Here is a 24,367-nt window from a genome sequence, read left to right as displayed (position 1 = left end):
GTGGGTATGACCGTGGCCCATTGGCAAAGGCTGGAGCTTGTCAAGCAGAAGGTAGAGCAGCTTGGTCTGGACTTTGTGCATTGGAGATCAAACCTTGGATCTCTGATGGCAGATTGACTACAGACTGAGTGCTTGTCAAGCTGATGTCCTCTGAAAAATGCAAGGCACCTCTGTGCTCCTGTCAAACTATCTCCTATCAATGAGAGGCACCAAATACCAGTCCCTAGTCCTTCTTGGCCACCTCCCTCAATTGCGCCAATCATATTATTTATCAAGCCAAAAAAAATAGAGTGTGTAGAATAATAGAACACAAAACGAAAAAGAAGACTAAACCTTGACCTTTCCCTCAGGTCAGAGGTCACTTCCAGCAGAACAAACCTGGCTTCAGACCAAATCAAGATTTAAAAATCTGGCAGGGCCTTGACCTCCCGCTCTGCCCCTTCAAACTATCAATAAAAGGATTCCGACTTGGCACGGCGCGCAGATTCTGCAGATTGAGCGGACGATTAACACACAACAGGCTCTCAGAGAGGCAGAAATCCCCTCTCTGCTGCGTGGTGTCCTATTACCCACCACGATTTTCAGGGGTTTTAGCGTCTTCCTGTGGAAATCAATATATTCTCTGTGGTAAAAATGATTCACAGTGAAGGTCTGACCAAAGCAAATCCAGTACTCAGCGGATGCCTACTGCTGCTGCTGCTGAAAGTCCATACTTCAAAGTGCTCATCCAGGGACCTTCAGATTAACCCACCACAGCTCAGCCAGCAGTGTTGGTATTTGTTGGGTTTTTACTATATTGGTGCTAAATAGATACTTTAACAAAGGTAGTGCTGCATTTTTCCCCCAAACGAGACACAAAACAATGGCTTTTTATTGATGAGTTAAACTGGAAGTTGAAATTTAACATATTAATTGCTAACAGTTTAAAGTTCACTTAACTTAAATATACAAATGTGCGTTTGGGCTGTGATGCAGTGTCAAAAAACTGGCCAGGCCAGTTTGATTGTTTAATTATGAGAAATGGCACATTTTTCTATTCATATTTTCATCCTCACAAGAACATGTCTTGCGATGGTCTTCTCCGGCAGCTGCAGTTTTTTCAGTTTGTTTGGTAAAAAGATGAAAGTGAAGTTCACAGTCTTCTGCCAGAGATTCTGGTCCTGGTCCAGGACCTGCAGGACCTCTGGTTGCACAGGGTTAACAGGCCCCAGGAGACCAGAGGTGCACGCGCACACACACAGACAGAGTGCACCAGCTTAATCCCCCCCCCAAAGCAGCAGCTTTAGTGTAATTCACGCCGCAGCTGTCTACTGCTGGAAGAATCGAGAAATTGTCCTGCACATGTTCAGCTGCAGGAACAAATGTCACGGAGCGAGGCAAATGAAAAAACAAGATGGACTCCTGAGCCTCCCACCCCCTATTACACACACATACACCCCAATACACATATATACGTATAAACATACACATGCTAGTGTTGGCATGATGTAGAGGGAGGCAGGTGGGGGCTGCCTGTGGTTTTATGGCACAGACAGCAGAGAGTGTCTCTGTAACTCTCTGTGTGTCCATCTATCAAATTACTGGATTTCATTTTATGTCACATTTTTGAAGAAATTAACCCAAACATACATACATACTAACACTTAAAGCATAACTCACTCTTTCTTGCATCAATAAAACTTCATATTTCACTGTTTCTAGTTTTATTTTTTTAAATTCTCTCCAATAATTGTGTGATGTGTGTGATATTTGCTGTTTGGTCATTATATAGCCGTTTTCAGACATTAACTTTGGAGAATGTTGTACAATTGGGTCTGGACCCAATTTACTTTTACTAAAGTCTACCTTTCACACATAAACAACTCAACAGGAGATTCTCGGGTCAGAGGTGTTTGGTACAAATAATTTGTACTCAAGGATGAACTGATTCAATCTTGGTGGTCAAAGGTCAAGGTCACAGTAACCTCACATATCACATTTTTCGCCTTGTGAAGGTGATATCTCTGGAACACCATCAAGGAATCCTGGCACATACATTCACTCAGAATCAAGCATTAACTCACTCTATTTTGGTAGATATAGGTCAAAGGTCAAGGTCACGGTGGCTTCACAAAGTATGTTTACTCAAAGACGAACTGATTACATTTTGGTGGTCAAAGGTCAAGGTTACATGGCCTTGCGTTGTTTTGAACTCAATGTATCAGGAATGCCCAGAGGGAACTGCATCACATCTGGCACAAACATCCCCTTGGAACCAAGGATGACCTGAAAAGAAAATGGTGGACAAAGGTCAAAGGACAAGGTCACTGTGACCTCACAAAGCAAATGTTTTGCCTTGTAAATGCAATATCTCTGAAACACCTCGAAGGAATTCTTTCACATTTGGTAGCAGGTCACAGGTCAAGGTCACAATGAGCTCATGTTACTGTATTTTAGTTGTCAAAGGTAAAGGTTACAGTGACCTTTATATGACAAAAGGTACGTAAAAAATATGTACACAGAAACTGCACCGGTTAGTAGGCATTCAACTGCAGTGTGTTAATTGTAGTTGACACAAGCATCGGCCCTTATCACCAAAACGTCTCTACACATCTGCGAGTATTCTATGGCACCACTTTTTCATTCTGAGATATTTGTATTCTTTCAAGTGTTTTTTAGTTTCACTTTTTTTGCGTCTTCTCATGTGTTAGAAACGTCATAAACACGCCCACTCACTCACTGTGAATCCTTGGGAGGATCTCCTGCTGTGTTCGCTGGAGTTTTTACAGGGGGCTGGCAAAAAGAAACTCCGGAGCCTCTCATTCGAACATTTACTTTTTTACATATAGCCACTTTGAGAATGTCTGGAGATTCTCCGGAGTTCAAGTGCATGTCTGAATACAGCTCAAGGGGTCAAGCTGCTGAAAACCCCTGCGCCAGTGGGACAAAGATCCCAAAATGATTTTACACCCACATATGTCACTTCCAAAATATGGTGTTTGTTCTTTGGTTGGAAAGTAGTCTCAGCACTAACAATGTAACGGCAGCAGTAGTCGCTGTCTGACACACAGCTCCTCGGCCTGTGGGGATTGAGCAGCTGTTATAGGCGGCTGGTGGTTTAGCATTACAATGAAACTGCAAGTAGCTAAACTAGAGAACAAAAAACAATGCAGTGGCATTTAAACAATGTTGCTTTCTGCTAAAGGAGGCACCAACAGCCATTACATTCATAACAAATACATACTCTAACTGGTTACTCAGTCCGGGGAGTTAGAGCGGCTCTCAGTGAGCACAATGAGGTGCACCACACATCACACACCTGAAACCTACTTGGTGATCAAATCTGGGACTGCATACACTGTGCATTACTGCTCCTCCGAAGGTCCCATTTCCCAAGTCGTGAAGTTGTTGTTCCAACTTCGTTATGTTCATGTGCTTTGTACGTCAGAATTCGGAAAATAATTGGGCGCTGTAAGTAAAATCTATGGATTACTGTGTTTGGAGCATTTCAACAACACCTTAACATCTCTTACAAAGAACAAATAAAATGATCAGGAGTGACAGACATATAAATAATTTTAACATATGAATGTTAATCATAAATACATCTGTACCTGCTAAAAATGTGTTAGGTGCTTCAGAGAGATGGATTTATAGTTTGCAAGTGACAAACTGTAACATTTGATTATTATTATTAAAAGCTACAAGTTAGAGCTCATTGTAAAATATGTTATGTTATGTTAATTGGTTTACAAGTGATGACGTCAGCTGCTCAGCAACTTATGTATCAATTTTTTTATTATTCTGACACCACATAAATGCACAGATAGATGTGTATATAAAGATGGATGTAATGACAGCTCCCAAAAGTGAAGCCAAATCATCTCGTTTGCCCCCTAGTGGCTGGCTACACACATTCTACAGCACGCCACATTCTCAGTCTTGGGGAAAACATAAGATTAAACAGAAACTGTGACTTAATTTATGCATCAAAAATATTAATTTTAAATGTGCACGTTAATCATAAATAAATCTGTTTTGGATTAAAAGTGGTGTAATGTGCTTGTGGATATGCAGATTGCAAATGTTGAAACATTTGACAAGCTGAGTTAATTTGTTTAAATAAAGATGGGTAGCATGACAGCGGACAAAAGTGAAGCCAAATTATCTTGACTGCCCCCTGGTGGCTGGCTGCAGTTTTGGTCATAAACGCCACCTCCTCCATGGTAGCAGATGGGACATGGACCAAACTTTGTACAGGACACTGCACTTTCAGGCTTGAGGGAAACTTAAAGGTAGAGTTTGTCATTTTGGGGGACGAATGTTGATATTTGAAAACAAATACACCTCTCCCTTCCAGTTCCTTCAGAAGCTCAACCCCCTCCCATTCATATCTGCACATCGCAGAATGTTGTAATTAGCCACCACAGTCATTTAATACAACCTCTGTATTAACACAGGTGGACAGTGTTTGTCTGCCCGAGAACAAACAGACAGTCAGACACTGATGTACATTACCGCTGCAATATCGATGCTCGGGACTGGTCCGATCGGAGGACATTACATACATGTGTGTCGTCTCCAAGCTGGCAGCATGGTCTGGAAGCAACTCATAGTGGTTTCTCCTCTGTTGAAATGGCTAAAAGATCGCATTTGGAGCGCTACTGTGGAAATGATTGTGGATATAATGTCCTGTGAGAGACAGATTTGACCTGACTTGCCTAAATTCAAAAGAGAATCTTTTGAGCTTCATTGTATGATTTAGAATTGATATTGAGAAACAAGAATACGTAGAAAGCTTTTATATCTTTGTTACTTCACGCCTCTGAGAGTCCGTGCATGTGTTGAAAGCAGAATGAGTTGAAGCTGCTCCGGTCACACCTCATTGTATTTTTGGCTCAAGAAAGCTTCTGTGAAAATCGGTGCTAAAAGAGATGGCACTGGCTGCTGAGATAAAAAAGGAGAAATATGATGAGACGTATTAAATCTTGAATCAAGACCGTGATAGAAGTTTAGAAACAGCAACTGTTGGCTGTATAACTCAGATCCCAGCAGAAAGCTATCTGACAACTGAGACTCTCATGGTGTTTTTGAATTATTTCTATTCAGAGTAAAATGAGCGGTGAAAGAGTTTATTTATTTTGCTCTCATGCACTCTGTTAGCAAACATGCTACCGCTAAAATGTTATCATTTACTCTGAGTATTTTTTTGAAAGGCTGGCTCTGTGTGTTATTGTTCATGGTGAATATGTCCAGTACTTTTGCATTGTGTGTTAATATGCGGTTTAGGTGTACAAGTTTAGCCACTAATACTGTTATGCTGTCCTAGGGATACTACAGAGTACATGTGAGTGTGCATTTATACTGGTCTCCAATAACTGTCACAGGCCTCAGGTTTTTTCGAATATTTTAAACATTCTTACAAACCCCTGTAATTCTTCTTCTATTCTACCTACATCTGTCCTCTGTGACTCTTTTCTTAAATTCTTTATTGAAAAGATGTCAGTCCTTCAATCTTCTTTAACCACGCCCATTGACCATGACCCCTGTATTCCTCATGTGCCCAGGTGTCTTGGGTCAGTTTGAGCCCATATCAATCTCCTCCCTATCCGAGATGGTCCACCATATGCAGCCCACAAATTGTCCCTCAGATAGCTCATTCATGCTTGTCTTCTTAAGGAAGTCTTTGACACCGTTGACCCATGTATTCTGTCATTGATAAATACCTTTCTTCTCTCTGGTTGTGTCCCAGCTGCCTTTAAACATGCTGTTGTGCAGCCCTTGTTAAAAAAGAAAATTCTCGACCCCTCTGTTCTTTTTAACTTCAGGCCCATTTCTCAAAATTGTAACTGTTGATTCAGGAGACTCTGACATCCTGGTGCTCTTAGACCTGACGGCTGCTGGCGACACTGTAGATCACTCTATCCTCTTGCCATGTTTGGAAAATTGTGTAGGAATTAAAGCTGCTTCACTCAGGCGGTTTCAGTCCTACCTAACAGAAAGGAGTTTCTCCGTCTGCCTGGGTGATATTCCTCTGAGACGTCCCCACTTACCTGTGGTGTCCCTCAAGGTTTTGTTTTAGGCCCCATCGTAGTAACCTTATATATGCTGCCGCTGGCGAAATTTTTTGAGAAATGTGATGTCTCTTCCCACAGTTTTGCGGACAATGTACAAATCTACTTGCCCTTGAATTTAAAAACGAAGGGTTCACTGCAGCCCCTGCTTTATTGTCTAAATGACATTAAATCATGGATGAGCTTAAACTTCCTCAACCTAAATGAAAACAAGACTGAGGTCATTGTGTTTGGACAAACCCTGAACTGCTGGATGTGGGCACCCTTGGCCTTATAGCCATTAATATTCACTCCTCTGTGAAGAGTCTTGGTGTTTATTTTGACAGTGTTTCAGATTTCCTCCCTTGTTAGGACTAGCTTCTTTCAGTTGAGACTCATAGCGAAGGTAAAGGCCTATCTCCCTCCTAAAGATCTAGAGAGGGTGATCCATGCCTTGATAACTTCTCGACTTGATTCCTGTAATTCTTTGTATGTGGGCTTAGACCAGTCATCCACTCAACGCCTGCAGCTCGTGCAAAATGCTGCTGCTCGCCTCCTGACAGGAAAGAAGAAGACGGACCATGTTACACCTGTGTTGTGCTCCCTCCACTGGCTTCCTGTTCGTTACAGGATTGATTTTAAAATTTAGTTGTTAACTTTTAAATCTCTTAATGGACTGATTCCGCCTTACCTAGATGAACTTCTTCATGTTAGAGAGCTGAGATCAGCCACTCAGCTGCTACATGAAATGCCTAAAACTTCATAACTAGAGGTGATCAAGCCTTTGCAGGAGCCGCCCCAAACTTGTGGAACATCTTACCACTCCATATTAGATCTGTTTCCTCTCTCGCATGCTTAAGATCATTGTTGAAGACACATCTCTTCTCTTTGGCCTTCTTTTTGAGTTGAGAACGTTATTATACAAGCAGATATTATTATCTTTAGTATGATATATTGCGTGTAGCTGTTTTGTTTTTATACCTTTAACTTAAAGTTGACATTGACATTGACATTTGCAAATATGGCCAAAACGTAATTGGAAAAGTAAATGTAGAGATATCGAAATGAAAGAGACAAGATAGGTGTTGTTTAGTGTTTGAATTTTATTATTTTTGTGTGTATGAAGATGGAAAATGTGTCTGAAGAGACAAAAGGTGTGCAGTAGTGTAACTGCTGGTGAAATAACCAAGGGACAATGCATACAGTAGACAGTGAAGGAAATGTTAATAAATATAGATGTGGAGAAGGCAAGCCACGTCTCTGTGTCTCATCATTCTCTCCTTTAATTCAGAATACAAACTTCAAAGCTGTTTATGGTTGCTGCCACCCAGTACCCGTGAAAAGGGACACTGGAGACACGTATCAACACCAGGTGTAAAATCAGGTTAAAATCATATACTCTGGTTATGAAATGTATTTTAATATAGGTGTAAATGGAGTATTGTTGACGTATGAAACTCTTGTTTACAGAGATGATTAGAAATGATCAAAAATTTTAGATTTATTTGATCGTCATTCCGACCATAAACAAAAGTGCACAGTGGAACAAAATTACGTTGCATCCAGCTCACAAATGTAATTTTGAATTCCATGGGTTTCCTAAATAGATATAACAAATTATCTCAAGTAAAAAAAAAAAAGCGGTTATTTTGTATACATAGTGTAAACACATAACACATAAATAAGATGTAAACATACATTAGAAATATTGGACAAATTGGATTCAATTCCAGGCACATTATAGTTTTTTTGTGGTGTGGTGTAATGTACTGTACCAGAGAGTATATTGCACACTCCGCTACATTGAAAAATCTTGATCAAAATATCTAACTGAAATCTATAGCGGTGTAGTGTATGGAGTATAAATATAAATTAGAAATCCTACAGTAAAGTTGTATTTAATACAGTACTTGAGTAAATGTAGAAAGTTACTTACCAATACTGATGATTTATGTTGTAGATGCAGCCTCTGAGGGTCCGAAACTGAGAATGTCTGACACCCAAATAAAAATACATGTCATAACTGCAGATCATGTCCCAGCAGCAGAACCATGAGAAGTTCAGGTGTCTCAGCTGAGACAGGATTCTTTACATTTAAACGCATCACGACAGAGCAACATTTTCTCTTCATGTGTCAGCCTGATAAACCCAGTGAAGCCTGCAGTGTGTGTGTGTGTGTGTGTGTGTGTGTGTGTGTGTGTGTGTGTGTGTGTGTGTGTGTGTGTGTGTGTGTGTGTGTGTGTGTGTGTGTGTGTGTGTGTGTGTGTGTGTGTCATACATTCTCAGCATGTCGTTGGTCTTACTGAGCATTAGCGAATACATTTACCAACATGCCAGGCAACTCAGGAAAAACTCTGCAGTATTAGCCGCTGCCTCAGGGGGGAACCACTCAGCTGACAGAGTCTCTGAGGCTCCACATGGTGACAACACTTGAATCTGAAAACGAAATAAAATCCACAGGTTTGTAAAAAAATTTAATATTTTCCTGCTGCATCTAAATCATATTGAAGATGCATTATGGGAAACGTAGGATCCAGTGATTTTGGATATCTTGGTGTGTGATACTTGACCCTCCCTTTTTCATCTCTCTTATGAGATATTTACTTGTTTTCCCTTATTAAGTAAACAACAAAAAATGTGAGCCTGTAAACGTGGGTTTGGAAAGCTTATGATGGAATTTTCTCTACTTTTTCAGATTTTATGGACCAAACAATTTATCAATCAAATAATTGACATGAAAATCAAATGTAAAAAAAATGTTGCAACCATACTCAATATGACTTCAGCGTCCTCCTGCAACTGCTGTTTGTTATTGAGGCGTATACAGGCATTTTCATGTGTTTTTGTATTAGTTTGTTTAGCTTTATTTTGGCATCCTGGATCTGCAGCTATGTTAATAGCTTGTTTCTTTCAAATTGTCATTTGTGAATATGGGCTACACAAAAAACTGTGGATTATAATTGGCATGGCTGCTCCCTTCATCTCTGTCAGACATTTTCGTGAGAGACAAATTGTGAATATGGGCTTAACAAATACAATTTGACTGATTGATTGATTGATCGATTGATATTGTATTATACACTGCTCAAACAAATTAGGGGAACACTCAATCGTCACAGTATAACACCAAGTCAGTTAAACTCACGTAATTTTGAATCAATTTCACCTGCTTTTGTGCAAATGAAAGTGACAACAGGTGCAATGGAGAGAAAAAGCAAGACAAGCCCTAAAAAGGGGTTTTGCTTGTGGTGGCCATTGCTCTCTCCTTATCCTTCCTGACTGATTCTTCTCTAGTTTTGTGTTCTGCTAGTGTCCTTATCACTACTGGTAGCATGAGGTGGTACCTGCAGCCCAATCAGGTTGCACAGCTAGTCCAGCTCCTCCAGGATGGCACATTTATACGTGCGGACTAAAGGTTTGCTGTGACTCCCAGCACAGTCTCAAGAGCATAGAGGAGATACCAGGGGACAAGGAGAGCTGGACAGGGCTGTAGAAGGGCATCAACCCAGCAGCAGGACCAGTATCTGCTCCTTTGTGCGAGGAGGAACAGGAGGAGCAATGCCAGAGACCTAGAAAATGACATCCAGCAGGCCGCTGGTGGAGTGCCAGAGAGATTAGGCAGTTCCTGGATGACAAAGACATTGATGCCATTGGCTGGTCTTCGTGTTCCCCTGACCTAAATCCAATTGAGAACCTATGGGATGTTTTTTATCGGTGTATCTGATGCCGCCGAGTACCAGGAGCTCACAGATGTCCAGGACACAATCCGCCGACTCATCAGGAGCATACCCAGACGTTGTTGGGAGTGCATACAGGCACGCAGGGGCCAAACACATTACTGAATTATGATTTGCCTTGATGAAGTTGGATCAGCCTCTGATTTAAATTTTTTACTTTGATTTTCAGTGAGGTTTTGAATCCAGTCCTCAATGGGTTGATGATTTTAGCTTGCGTTGCCAGTTGTTATGTCATTTTGTTCTCAAAAAATTATACAAAACACATCAGTTAAGATTTTCAACTTGAATAATCAATTCATCAAGATCTGATGTTTGAATTAAGTGTTCTCATACATTTTTGGAGCAATGTGTATTTTATTGCATGCATGTGGTTTAATGAGAGTGTCATTGAAAACAACAAGTATTCGATTTCTTTTTCCATCTGACACACAGCAGCTGCAGGTGTTTGATGGGTGGTATATTTGTATGTGTAATGTAAACGTCTAAAATGCTAAATCATAAAGTAGCAGATAGGGATCTTTTAAATGTATCAAAGTACTTCATACTGCAAAATAAACAAACATTTGTCCTTGTTAAAAAACTTTTACAGACTGTACCTGAAGTATCTCCGTGCCACGTCATCCTACACAAGCTGCCCAGTGTCCTGCCAAAGGAGCGACATCTAAACGCCTCTTAAGAAGATGATTTGTGCCGCTGTAACTTGGCTCTGAGACAAGCTGCTCTCTCATTTTTCATTTCAGGCATTTCGCTGACCCCCTTTACCCAAAATGACTCCCCAGCAGGGCAACAGGAGAATTATAAAAACACATGTCGTGTTGTACTGTGAAGGGTTGAGAATTTTATCCTCGATATATCTTACGGTATCAGGATCAGATACTGCTTTAACATCTGGGGATCCAATGGGAATAGAGGCTCGCTGAAGTCATCCTCCAGGCCTTCACAGCCATGCTGGAAAACCAACATGAGCTCTTAGGGGCTCTCGATGTAATGTGACCACATACCTGTCGGACAGAGAAGTATTTGGGCGAGAAATAAGATCCATGGAAAGCAGGTTGTAGTTTTGTTTTTCCATCGACAGTTCCATGACGCAGCCCTGCCCCCCCCCTTGCTGAGCTTTGCATACCCAACATGTTCTTGTGGATTCATTAAACTTTCATACTGACGCATCTTTTCCTGACAAGACATATCCAGAGAAAGGTCACATACCCGGGCCCGGGCAGCATGGCCCTCTGTGACGCTCTAGACTAAAATAGTGTCATAAAGTCATCAATCAAGCAAGTAGGCCAAGGGTCAGTAACGAGCCAGCAGCAGAGGGGGGAACCACAGAGGTAAAACCGAACCCAGACCAGAATACACAACAATTTTTAGACTGTAAAATTATTTTAGACTGGTTTCCTTTCATGCAGACAGACATTGCAGCCACTGGGCTCAGTTCATTCCCAAAAGAAATCAGCCTGTAGATACTTGAGAGATGCTCTATAACAGTCAGCATCAAGACTGGCAAATTTACAGTGTGAAATCCTAATCTGATGAAACTGATGATGAAACTGAAATAATGTCAGACCAATATGGCAAATGCCGTTCTGACCAAGTCCTATATCCCAGATCCACACTAATAATACACAGCACAATATCAGGGGATAGCATTATAGTGTGTGTGTGTGTAAAATGTGCAGCCAATCTTGAAAGGATTGAAAGGATTAAAACCTACATCTCTGACTCTGACTCCTCCATTATAACAAGACAGACCTGAACTGACCTCTGACTATAAGCTTTATCAAATAGGAAGGTTTTAAGCTGACTGTTAAACATAGAGAGGGTCCCTGCTCCCCGGAGCTTGATAGCTTCTCTGGCTCCTACTCTACTTTTGGAAACTGTAGAGGCGACAGTAAAGATAGTTCAACTGACACTGTTTCAATTAAAACCACAGAGAATGGAAGTATCATATCATCTAAGAAACAATAATGTGTCGACAAAAAGTCCAATAACGGTTTGATGGATGATGCTAAGAAAGGTCAGGGTGTCACCAGAGACACCAGGATTCATCCTCTGGGGACCACTGATTGTTAGTGCACAAACTCAAGGCAATGGATCTGGTAGAATCGAAGGGGTCCACTGACCAACTGACCATGCCATCCTGGCTCTAGGGATAAAGCCATGTGCTTTAGCTTTGCTTGTTACACACATATACGGTCTGCTCATGTGCAATGGCTGTGCATTGTGCACCCACTAGGTTTAGGTTCTTGATAGCACTGACTTCAGACCAGGTTGTTATTGCTCAAAAGAGATTTCTCTTTCTGCTGCCTCATGATAGCAATGTTCCAACAATGTACCAAACCACACCTTATTTTAAGAGCAATGCAACCAAGGAAGATGGGTGCAAGTGCGTTTGCAATTTACTATGTGGGAGCTGGACATGAAATTGACAACTGAGTCAGTCCTAAACTAATAAGGACAATTTGTGCCTGATGTAAGATACGGCACTAAATGTTTGCTGTAATGACTTAGAAGCTGGATCTGTAGTTTCTGGAAGAATGAAGAGTTTAACTGTCTTGCTTCCATTTGACTGTGGTCGTCAGCGTTGAACGTCTGACAAATAGAAACCCAGCAGCTCCGTGTCCTTCACTTAAAGTAAGAAAATGAATGGTCAAGGTTAAGATGATTAATATGAGGAGTCAGTATCAGTAGCTTCAGTCAGTGCTGCTGCACTGTCCTGTGACAGACGTGAATCCCATCACACAACTCCATGTGCTGTGAGTGAGAGCTGATCCCGCCCTTTAACTTTAATCTGACTCCAGACACTCGGAGGGAAGGTGCAGAGCTCCAGTCTGGGAGTTAGGGTTCGCCAGTCTAAGAAAACCCTCCCTCCCTGCGTCTGTACAGAGAGACAAAGGGCAGACATGTCTCTGTCTGAAACTGATCCCTGCTGTGAACCAAAAACAAAATGAAAACTAAACAAATCACAAGCCTCTTCCCATGCTCCCTCCATTCATATTCATCCCATAAGAAAATAACAAACCTATTAGTGCTGATCATCAACCATAAATATCAAACAATCGCCGGGCCCAGATGGGGGGGATTATGTCGCCTTAAGTCATTACCATCACATCCTCTCCTTAAGCTTCCAATTCCCCCTCTCAGCTGCATTGTAATACCCCACCACGGATCACTTTCCCATATTAAACTCACTGTTTGCGGATGAGCTTATTAATGCTTTTGTTTCTCTGTGCCAAAACAAATGCCCTCCACTCATAAAAGTCCTGAGCGTGATTAATCTGTTTTAGCTCCAGTTTGGTCACAATGCTGTGGAAACTGGCCGCTTCCTAGGTGGCGACGGGACGTTTTTTTTTCTTGACGCCCGCCTCCTTTGAAGTGAGGACAGTGCATGTTTCACGCCGAAACTGAATGTCAGAAGTCGGGCCGGGCTTACAACAGGCCGTAACCTGAGAGCACAGAGGGGCTTAGGCTTCCCCCGCCAGAGTTTTGATATCAATTAGATTTGTGGTCACCTGATACGACCGAGGGCCCGGCACTGAACATCTGCACAGGATAATGAGAGGAGGAGGAGGAGGAGGGCTGGAGCTGTGCTGTGGTACCCTGGCACTGCTGGAACACACATAAAACATCAGGCCACATCGATCCACAGATCAGGACGATGACATCGATTCTTACAGAACCTTAAATAAACCACCAGCAGATGTGTTTGTCTGCTTTCTAAAATCTTTGTTCTGTACACCTGCATACAGCTTACTGTGTCCGCTTGTCAGCTAGATAAAGTTTCTGTAGTAACTCAATTTCTTTCACACACTTTTTGAGCTCATCATTGTAATTCTTTGCTGTTTGACAAATTGTCCCATTTCTGCACTAAGGACATCAGGAGATGAAGAGAAGGAGTTTTCACTTGTCATGAATGTAGTTCAGTCACACAACTCAGTAGAACATGTTAGTGTTCGGCGTCTAGGCTCCAACTTAATCCCTCCCCCCGATATGATTATAAAGATATGATGGGACTGATGAGCAAATACTTATAACCCCCCTGTCGGAGCCTACAGGTGGATGTCGGGGTGGTGGAGGGGCTGAAGCAACTGGCAGCAATACTGACGCAGCAGCAGAACAAGCAAAAAGAGACCGCCTAATATGGTGGGTGTGTATTATAGATGATCGTGGAGAGTGAGGTGTGTCACGGATAAACACACGCTTAATGATGCAAAATGATTTATTTCTGACTACTTCCTCATTTCACAGATTTTGGGTATAGAACATATCATGAAATAAAAAAACGCATTCAAATGTTGATTTGGATGTCTAGTACAATGGCAATGGTCAAGGTTTCAAAAGCATCCGCATCAGCCCAAGTATACACAAAGACAGGAAAATGCATGTGCATTCTTTTTCGTCAGAAAGACGTATATGTTCTTTCAAATGAACCCCTAGTCAGAAAAAAGAAACTACAGGATTAAAGTACAACCTCCAAGTGCATTACTTATTTTACAACAACAAACTCCTGAACGAAACCGATTTTACAGCTGAAAATGAAGACGCAGCTTGACAGTTAAACACAGAATATGAATTCAAAAACAAATATACACAAAGTCCTTCCTTTAAAATAAAAGTGGAATTCTCTAAAGAGTTCACTGGGGCAGCATCATGACAATAAAAGGAGACATCCTATCTCATCCCCTGAATATTAATGCAGATGGGACAGACATTTTTATTCCAGACAATATTACTGCAACTTTTTTGATCGTTAACTTGAACCTAGTGTAAACACAGTATAGAAGAAGCTCATACTACAGCTCATACTACAGAGGTTATGAGAATCCTCATGTCATGGGTAACTTCATATCAGAGTGTGGATTGGCAGGATTTTTGTTCTCTGCTGCTCACTTCTCCTGGTCAGTTCAGTCCTTGGAAGCCCGAGAGGCCGAGCCACTTTAGAGGTACACTGAGAGTTTGGAGAGCAGAGCTGAGGCTGGACAAAAAGTGGGAAGTCCTGCTCCCTGGGGACGCTGGGCGAATCTGTCCCATAATTAACGTCCTCCATGTTACTTTGCCAACCGCTCGCAAATGGTACGCAAACAACCCTGCAGCCGTCTCGAGTTTCAAAGTCCTCGGCACCAGCTGTAGAACAGAGCACTTCTTTCCGCCTATCTGAGAGGAGAGAGAGGATGAAGACTGAGGAGCGAGCACGTCTGATAAACTGCAGATGTCCTGCAGGATAATCTGAAGCTGCTGACAGGCCCTCTGAGCACCGACAGCCTGCACAGCAGCAGCTCCACACTGCTTGTGGCAAGTTGTTAGCAAGCATAAAGCTTCCTCCGTAAAAGACGCAAAAACTACTGGACAGATTTTCACTGAATTTAGTGAAATTTGAATTTTCTGGTTGACATTTCTGTATGTTCCACTTTTTAGAGCCGGATGAGACATTTTCACATTTGGTTTTTAAGACAAATCAGGAATCTGCATGAATCTTATGAAACAATGTGTTTCTTTAGATTTTTTCTGTTGGTCTTAGTCTGCAAAAAAGTAAAGGTTAAGGTAACGGCTGACGAACGGAGCCGGGGGAGCGACACTGAAGCAGAGTGCAGCAGTTACATGGGGGAATGATTCAGACCCAATTAAACAAAATAAGCTTTTATTCCAACTCATTGACCTTGCCGTAATTATCACAAAAATTAAAAAATAATAATCTTCCAAGCAAACCCCAAATATTTAAAGCCTCCACTTTATAATCTGATCAACAAAAAAAATTACATTTGAGATTCTAAAACCCGCTCATGTTTGACATTTTTACTTGAGAATATGCTGAAATGATCATCAAAATAGCTTCAGTTAAATTTTCATTGAGTCAAAAAATCAATAATTGACTGGTTCTAATTACCACAATAATAAATCTGAAGTCTGAAGTCACCCAGCTTTTCACTGAAGTCAGTTCTACAATGTGTTTTAAGATAAAACAATGAGAGTCATTGATCGTGATGATTAAAAGTGTTTGATGAAAGAGGTTCACAGCACCTTCATCCAACATCTGTCCTGCATCCAGACGTTTAGACTTTACACTTGACATTCCCTCTTTTCCCTCTCAGTAACCCTAACCTTGGCCGACCCCTCCCCTCACTTTTGTCCTCGGTGACCCCCTCACCGGAGCAGAGTTGAATTTACATTCTTCACCAATCCTTTAAGCTCGGCGACCAAGACGCTCTCATCCCCTGATCAAAACAGGCCTGTTGACACGTCCAGCCAGGTCCCAGGACGCAGTTTGTCCTCCTCAGCTCTTCTAATTGGCTCACTGAGAGGAAAAAGATGTTGTACGGGGACATGAGGGCAGGAGGATACATGCCATTGTGCTAAATCTTCTGGTTGTTGCTAATTGTTCCTAGTGACAAGCACTGCAGCTTCATTAGGAAGGGATAAACAGAGGTGGGAGTAGTGGGTCAAAGGTCAGGGATGATGTCATGAAGTAGAAACACCTGCACAGTGAAGCTGTGGAGATGAGAACCAGCTCCAGCATCGCAAATCAACAGGAACGTTCATCTCCATTTGGAAAACAACCTACAGACTCAGTAAGTATAACTGCTACTAAAGCTGTGACTCGTGAGATTAGCTGGACTCCACTGTATTTAATGTGTGGGGACACAGTGGACAAGTGATGAACACAAGCATGACTTGTAATTTCTCAGTTGATCAGAAAAGACTCATTAAGAAAATGGTCCGTATGAAGTATTCTGGAAACACTGTTTCATAAACAAAGTTTTTGTATTTATTGTAAAATTAACTTCTCTACACTATTAGAAACTATGTATTCACTAATTACCAGGCATTTGCTGATTTGTTCTTTTGTCATTTCTTGCAAACTACTCCATAAGTTTGTAATACAAGTAAAACAAGATTCCTTTCCGTTTTAAAGCTGTTAACGATGAGTTGAAAAGTGAGTTTTACAGATATTGTTTGGGAAAAAGCAAGTTGCTTGAATCTAAAGAGTTCATGTGATCAAATAACTGGACTTTTTTCAGAGAGTTGACTTGCTTCAGGGAGTCTTACTGTTTACATAGGAAAGAGCAGGCTTACTTCCATGTAAGAGAAATTTCCTTTTCAAATTTAATTTTGTATAAAATATGTGTGTGTTTCCATCATCTGGGTTGGAGCAATCAGACTAGGCTGTCAGGTTATATCTGATGGTGGTGCTTTGGTTTATGTCACAAACAGCTGTAAGGAAAAGAGTAGAAGCACTAAAGGCTGCGAGCCAGAATAAGTGGAATAACTATATGTAAACATATTTAACCATATATAAAGTAACATAAAAATACAGTTTCACCATTCAGGCACATGGGCCACATCAATTTGTCTGAGCAGGTCCCTGGTGCTGTGCTTCAGCCACTATGCAAACTGCAATGATGCTGGGTAGCCATGGTAACAGCACAGGTATGGAGACGTCACACAGTCCACTGCTGTGGTCCAAGCTGACGTGACATAGAAGGAAATCTATCAAATAACGTTATCATCTACCAGGTGGATTAATAGAGGTGCAACAATTAGTCGATTAATTTACCAAGAAATCAAAAGATAATAAATTTGCATATATAAGATATTTTTTTCAAGCAAAATCTATTTTGTGTAACAATTTCTTATTTATTTTATAATTATTTCTTCTAAGCTCGTGGTTGTTTTCCCAGTCACTTCAATACAGTCAGTTTTATGACTGAAAAGTCAGTGGCCCCCTGAGGAGCTGCAACCAAACATGCTCCTGCTCTGACTTGTTAGGTGTTTACCTCTTGTTTGTGACCTCTGGCCTCTCTGAGAAGAGTGTACAAGTGAGGTGTAAAGCATCTGACCTGAAACAAGATCTGTGCATGAATGATGACAAATAGTGAGCTGATGATGCTGTGAAGTGCCTGAACTCTGACTGGTAATCCTGCCACGCAGTGACTCATCATGGTGATATCAAGTCTATGAGGGGTTCTCATTCCCCAGTCATTCCCATTTCTCCTCTCTCACTGTGAGTAACCAGGATGATGACGGCAGTATTCAGGTATTAAACAGCCGTTAAACAGCCGTTAGGTACACAATGGAAACTTGGCTCTAACAATACGTGTTACCTTTCTCTGTTTGATGCTGTACTTTGGTCTGTTTGAGGAGAGGTTGCTGCAATTACTTAGTCTCCAGTAGAGGGCAGTAAAAGCAGTAAGTGATAGTTACTGATAACTGAAGGGGTTCCTAGCATTTCATCTTGCAAAAATTAGTGGGTCTTATTTGCACTCACTATATCACATATTCCACTTAACCTATCCAACAATGACTTTAAAGCTGAAACAATGACGTATTGCAACTATAATGATTCTAGATTTAGAATCGTTTTTTCAAGAAAAAGTGCCCAAAACATCCAGCTTCTTATTTTCTTTCTTTCTAAGTGTTTTTTCCCCCCACATGGGACAGTGGGTTTTGAACTACAGGTCACATTAAAACAAGACAGGTTTTTGTAAATTGTGTTGAACAATTTTTATATTGTTCAACACAACACAATCATGTGATTGATTTGGAAAATAATAAAAAATATATATGTGTTTAGTGTTGTTTTTTTATCTTTTTATTTTTCTTAATTGTATCTGTTGTAACTCAGTGTTTTTGAAGCCTTGTAGCTCGATTTTATAAGCACGTTCCTTTAATTGGGCTCTCAGTCTCCATCGGTCCCAATCATTTATCATCATTTACATTTCAGGAAGTTTCCAGTTGGTCCACAAAGTGTTGGGACTGAGAGCTACTGTCTGATCGCTGGCTGCGGCTGGATGCCTGAAGCCCTGCTGTCATAAAACTCACTCTAATCAATTAAAGCATACAGCTGCAGTGTGTTGAGCTGATCGTGTTTCCCTGTTCAGAGCACCTGCTATCAGCCTTGATCACGGCTCTGCGGCCCAAAACCCACTGACTCACACCGGCCTCACAGTTGGCCCGTCCTCTGACAGGGCATCTACACACACGCACGCATGCATATCAGCTTACACAGCGGCGTGCGTGCCAACAGCTAACACGCTCCTCCACGCACAGCCACACAAACTTTGCCATTTTATTTTCGTGCCCGTCACAATTTCACACGTCTTTTCCGGGCGTGGTTGGATAATCCCTCGCAGGGCGAATGCCTGCAGGCCGGCGGGGGCCGCGGCGTGCCAAGCTAAGACCATCACGACCTCTAAAAAAAAAATGACTAAAAATGACACAAGGCATTGTGGGTGCTTTCTATATTCTAAAGAGAAATTCCATCTGACATTTCCAGGAGCTTTTCTTACAGAGGATTGAATGACTCTTAACATGATCAGTTAAACTCAAGCTCTGTGAAGAGACGTGAAGACGACCTTAACATAAGAAAAGTAGAAAACTGTCACATTTGTACATAATTTACAAACACTCTTTTACAGTGTATTTAGTATTTAGTCTTACATTAATCCCCAAAAAGTTTTTAGGTCTAGAAATTGTCATGAATGTCAAGTGTTTTTAAATTGTCTTGTTTTTTTAAGATTTTGGATAAAACCTCAAGTGGAAACACAAAAAATATGATCAAAATCTATTTGGCCCTGTTTATAAAGTGGCCCCACATAGGACCCCAACCCAAATGTTGAGAAACTCTTGGACAGACATCAGTAGTTATACATTGGGCCCCAGTTAATTAATTAACAGAATCAACAGAAAATTGATTTGCAACTATTTTGATATTAATTCATTAGTTTTGATGATACAATTAAAGATTTAAGACAAACCGCCAATCATTCTCCTGTAGTAACTTGTAAAGATGTGCTGCTTCTCTAAGTTTCAAAACAAGACATATGCAGAGCTGATCTTCTTCAGAAACTTGTGATGGAAATATTTTACTATTTCCTCACATTGTATTAATTATTTAATTAATCGTTTGAAATTGAGAAAAACAATAAAATCAAAAGTCAGTGTGGAATGTGTGAGAACATGTTGAAATGTAAATTTGCTGAAGCTGATTTAAGCTTTAAAACGAATGTTAAAATGAAACACAAAGAAGAACAAAAACCCAGTGACAAAGAGACTCAATACTTTTTAACTAGCTCAAAGTCAGGGTTTTAAAACCTCAGAGGGTTCCCTGATGTCCCCCTTGTGGAATAATATAGTATGTCTGCATATAGTGGGCAGTAAAAATGTGAGCATGTCCATCAGTCTCGGTACATGAATCACAGTAAAGGCCTCCTGGCTGGGGGACTCTAGAGAATAATCTTGTCCAGCAGTTTGTCTTTTCTCTGCAGTTACAACTCATCACTGTGAAAACACGCTCATGCCTCGAGAGTGGAGTCAGAGCTTGTTAAAAAACAGAATTACCTCACCCATTCTGCACGGTAAAGAGGCCGAACTCTCCGACAGAGACATTCTTTCTAGTCTACTGTCGGCACGGGGATGAGCCCACCACCTCCGACATGAAGACAGAGAACATGGAAACTCTCAGAGTTGTTGGTTAATAATGTTGTCGTCTCAGGAAACGGATACAAACTGTTGGACTGTGGAAACCGTGCGAGAGAGCTCTGTTAGCATCTCCAGTGGCAGTAGTTGTTATGTTCTGAAACAGTAGCAATAGTGTCCTTTGTCTGAACTGTTCTGTCTCTAAACAATAGTTCACATCTCATAGAAACAGTTGTTTTACGACTCAGCCCAGTTGTCATGGTCAAAATGAAAGTTTTTTCATATAAAGTTTGAAACAATTAAACACAAACCAATGATAATTAAAGGACGGAACAGGAGGGATGGAAGCTGTAGAAACAGATATAACATAAAGATGACAGAACTGCACCTCCAGGTCTCCAGGCTGTGTCCAATCAGCTGTGAGCTTTTCACACATCCGGTTTTACATTTCAGAGACAGGTTAAATACATGAGGGGGAGAGGAGTGGTGCTTGCTTTTACAACAGCACTTTTAACAATTCTCAAAGACATAAGAGAATCCTTCTTAGTATAGTAAACATCACAAAAGAGGCAGACTATTTACAGCAAGTAAAATCTGTTTCAATGTTGTCATGGGAATCTGACTATTAGATCTGAAAAAAAAGAGCTAATCTTTCAAAAAGGCCCTCTTTGTACTACACACACTCATAAAGTGTATATATATATATATCATATAACTCATATAACCTATTAACTTAATTAACTTAATTAACTTAATACATTATTCAAATTCTAAATCCTGAAATAGATACCTCATCATCTTATTTTTAATATGACACTTTGCAAACCCAACTCTTCAGGGTCATTTTTTAACCACTAAAGTAGATGAGAGATATGTGACCTTGCACAACTTGTTTTAATCGAGTCTAAAGTGTCCAAAGTCAATTTAAGTCATCGACACCAACGGCGAATATAACTGACCCCCGGCCAACAGACTGACAAATATGAGAGGCAAACTGCAAACTAAGTGACTCCATGCAAAGTAAAGCTGATTTATGGACAGTTTGACGTAATCGGACCAGACCATCTCTCAAGGCATCATTGCCGTAAACATGGCCATAAATAAATAACACACGTTACCAGACAAAGTGGGGTCCTTACTGTACTGTGTCTGCAGCTATCCAGCGGGGGTGGGGTGGGGGCAGTGGTCAAAGGTCGTGGGTGACAGGGGAGGCTGTAAACAGCAGTGGTGGGCCACAGTGGGCAGGTACGGCAGAGTTTTATTTATGAAGCTGCAGCCCAGGTCACGGTTGCCAGGGGCGACTCAGGGTCGTTACCGTGCCCATGGGGATAGGAAGTTGGTCACAGGGTCAGGGGGCGAGGGGGTGGGGTAAAGGTTTGGGTTTGTGGGCAAGAGGGGGTCAGATCGACAGGTGGGACGCTGCTGCAGACCAGCCACACCTGCCCCGCCTGTCAATCAACGTGCTGCCATGACTGTGTGTGTGGTTACAGTGAGAGAGTGTGTGTGTGTTTTGTGAATGAAATGACATAGAGAGATAGGCCGGCAAACCGATTACTATTTTAAAAAACTGTGTGTGTGTGTGTGTGTGTGTGTGTGTGTGTGTGTGTGTGTGTGTGATGTCTTGTCTTGTCTTGTCTTGTCTTGTGTATTGTTTGTTTGATACATTCAAAACAAAGTAGCCAAAAGGCAGCACAGGACTGTATATGATCAAGGGTAGTTTTCACTTGTTAGTATTGTTTGATATTTTTGATCTGTATGTCCACAGGTTATAAAAGTAAAATAAATGAATGTGAATAGAATGTGTTTAGAGTCGATTAGCGTTCAACTGTTAAGCATTATGCGATAGAGATACCAGTTACTGGAATGTGGCTCCGAGGGTACTGTTTATTTTTTTGGTACTTTACTCTCTCTGCATCATACTATTTTCAAGACTGGTATTGGTTTATACGATTTTGGTGTTTATTTTCAAAGATTCATAAACACGAACTATCATGTTGGTTGACATTTTGTACACAGTAAGTGGTTAATAGTAAGTAACAAGGTTACCAAAAATGCCCAGTGATCTCCAACATCATGAAATTCTGTCTGTCAATAGATGCAGATGAAGTTGTGGATTATACCTCAGTTTATGATTTGTCATCCGTAAAGGTTTCAACTTCTCCGGTGCTCGCTGCAGGCATGTGTAACGAAAGCTGTTTTCACTGCAGGGGGCAGCTTTTACACATATTTTACAATACAATACAACTTTATTAATCCTGGAGGCAATTTAATGAAACAACAAGATACAGAAATTCACTGACAGATATTCATTAAATATTAACACAACAAAACACCATAAAAGCGCTGCTCAGTGGTGCACAAAAGTGCAACTTCTTTTGTGTTTGAGCAGATGTTTCCACAGGTTATAGCTCCCTGGACAGCTTTGCATCGTCCATCAATATTGCAGGAAGCTTTAAGTGCCTTGACTTTGTGTCAACAAGTGTACCAACCTCTTTCAGTTTGCAATTTTACTGACTCACCATGACGTGACTCTCTCAATCTGTGCCCTGTTACCTTTTCACCAGATGTTTGATTGACAGTGAATTGGTGTTCTATACTAGCAATGATTTGATCAGTGCCCTTAAAAACACTCAGCACCCAAACCAAAGTTAAATTTATTCCATGAACAATTTACAAAAACGAATTGAATTGCAATCAATATATTCAACATTTTACTATTAACTATTGTGTAATTCTTATTACTTTAATAATGCAGGAACTAAAATCTCTCTTCAGGTGAAAAAGTAGCGAGAGGAGGTAGGAAAAGAAAATAAGCTCAGAGATGAGGAGATACAGGAGCGAAGAAGGGAAAAGAAAGTGGAGAAGGAAGAAATATGAAGATGATCATTAGTTATCCGAGGAAAACTGTCAACTAGCTACCAGTTGGTTTCCCAGCATGCCCTGCAGTCGGCCAGTCGGGCGCTCGGCTCCGTCTGGCTCTTATGTAGGCCGGCTGTGTATGTGTGTATGTGTGTGTGTGTGTTGTGTTGTGTGCGTAGTAGACGTACATTTGCTGTGTCAGTGGCAGGTGCAGATTAGGCGGGTCGTTGTCCTGACAGTTGCAGTCGACCCAAAACAACACATGCAACACACACATACACACACACACACAAAGCAGCCTCTGTGAGTCAGCACTCTACACTTTCAACGAAACAGATTTAGAGAGAAGCTTCATCAGAATAGAATATTTAACATTATATTTTCCTTTTTTATATTGAGTGTTATGGCTAGTTTTTTGTGTAAATTTACATTTTTTAAGCACATCTTCTTACATTACAGTACAAACCAAGGAATTTGTCATCTATTGCTCAAACTCAACAAATACATTTTGTCATGGAAACGTTTTCCTTCTAAATTTCTTATATTAATTCATCCACAACAATCGGTCAGATAATAGGAACATTTTACTGAAGTATTTTCTCTTTAGGGAGACATTAGTCCTGCACGTTTCTGTGTTTTGTACTTTGGTTAAACTTTGGTTAAAGGTTCAGGGTGTAGAATTTAACAAAATCTCTTGGTGAAGTTGCATGTTGCAATTGAATACTCCTCACCTCCCCCTTCCCTTCCAAACACATAGGAGAACCTAATGGTAGCAAAAACTCAAAAGGTGTTGAGTTTGTCCAGTCTGGGCTACTGTAAAAAACATGGTGGCCTCTATGGAGAGGACCCACTCCTGATGTAAATTAAAGTATTCAAATATAAAGGCTTATTCTAGGGTAAAGAAAACCCTACGATTATTTTATATGTAATTTCTGCCAATAGATCCCTTTTACCTAAATCTTACACACTGGACCTTTAAATTCTGCCTCATACACAGTTACTCTCTGCCCTCTGGTAGTTTCTCATTAGAAAATACATTAAAAATGTAGCTCTGTATCAGCAGATTCGTAAATATCACACACTGAGTTTATCCTCAGACATGTTAACATGTATGAATATGATCTTGTGCTTTCACCCTGCACCAGTGAGGACACACATGAAGGACAGACACAGTATTCTGTGCAGGGGGAAACACAACCCTGTCGTCTTTAGAGGGCGCTAATCATGCTGTACTGGCCAGTGTGTGTGTGTGTGTGTGTGTGTGTGTGTGTGTGTGTGTGTGTGTGTGTGTGTGTGTGTGTGTGTGTGTGTGTGTGTGTGTGTGTGTGT

Source organism: Hippoglossus stenolepis, chromosome 5, assembly GCF_022539355.2.
Source record: "Hippoglossus stenolepis isolate QCI-W04-F060 chromosome 5, HSTE1.2, whole genome shotgun sequence".
Taxonomy (NCBI): Eukaryota; Metazoa; Chordata; class Actinopteri; order Pleuronectiformes; family Pleuronectidae; genus Hippoglossus; species Hippoglossus stenolepis.
This window is presented reverse-complemented; position numbering follows the sequence as displayed.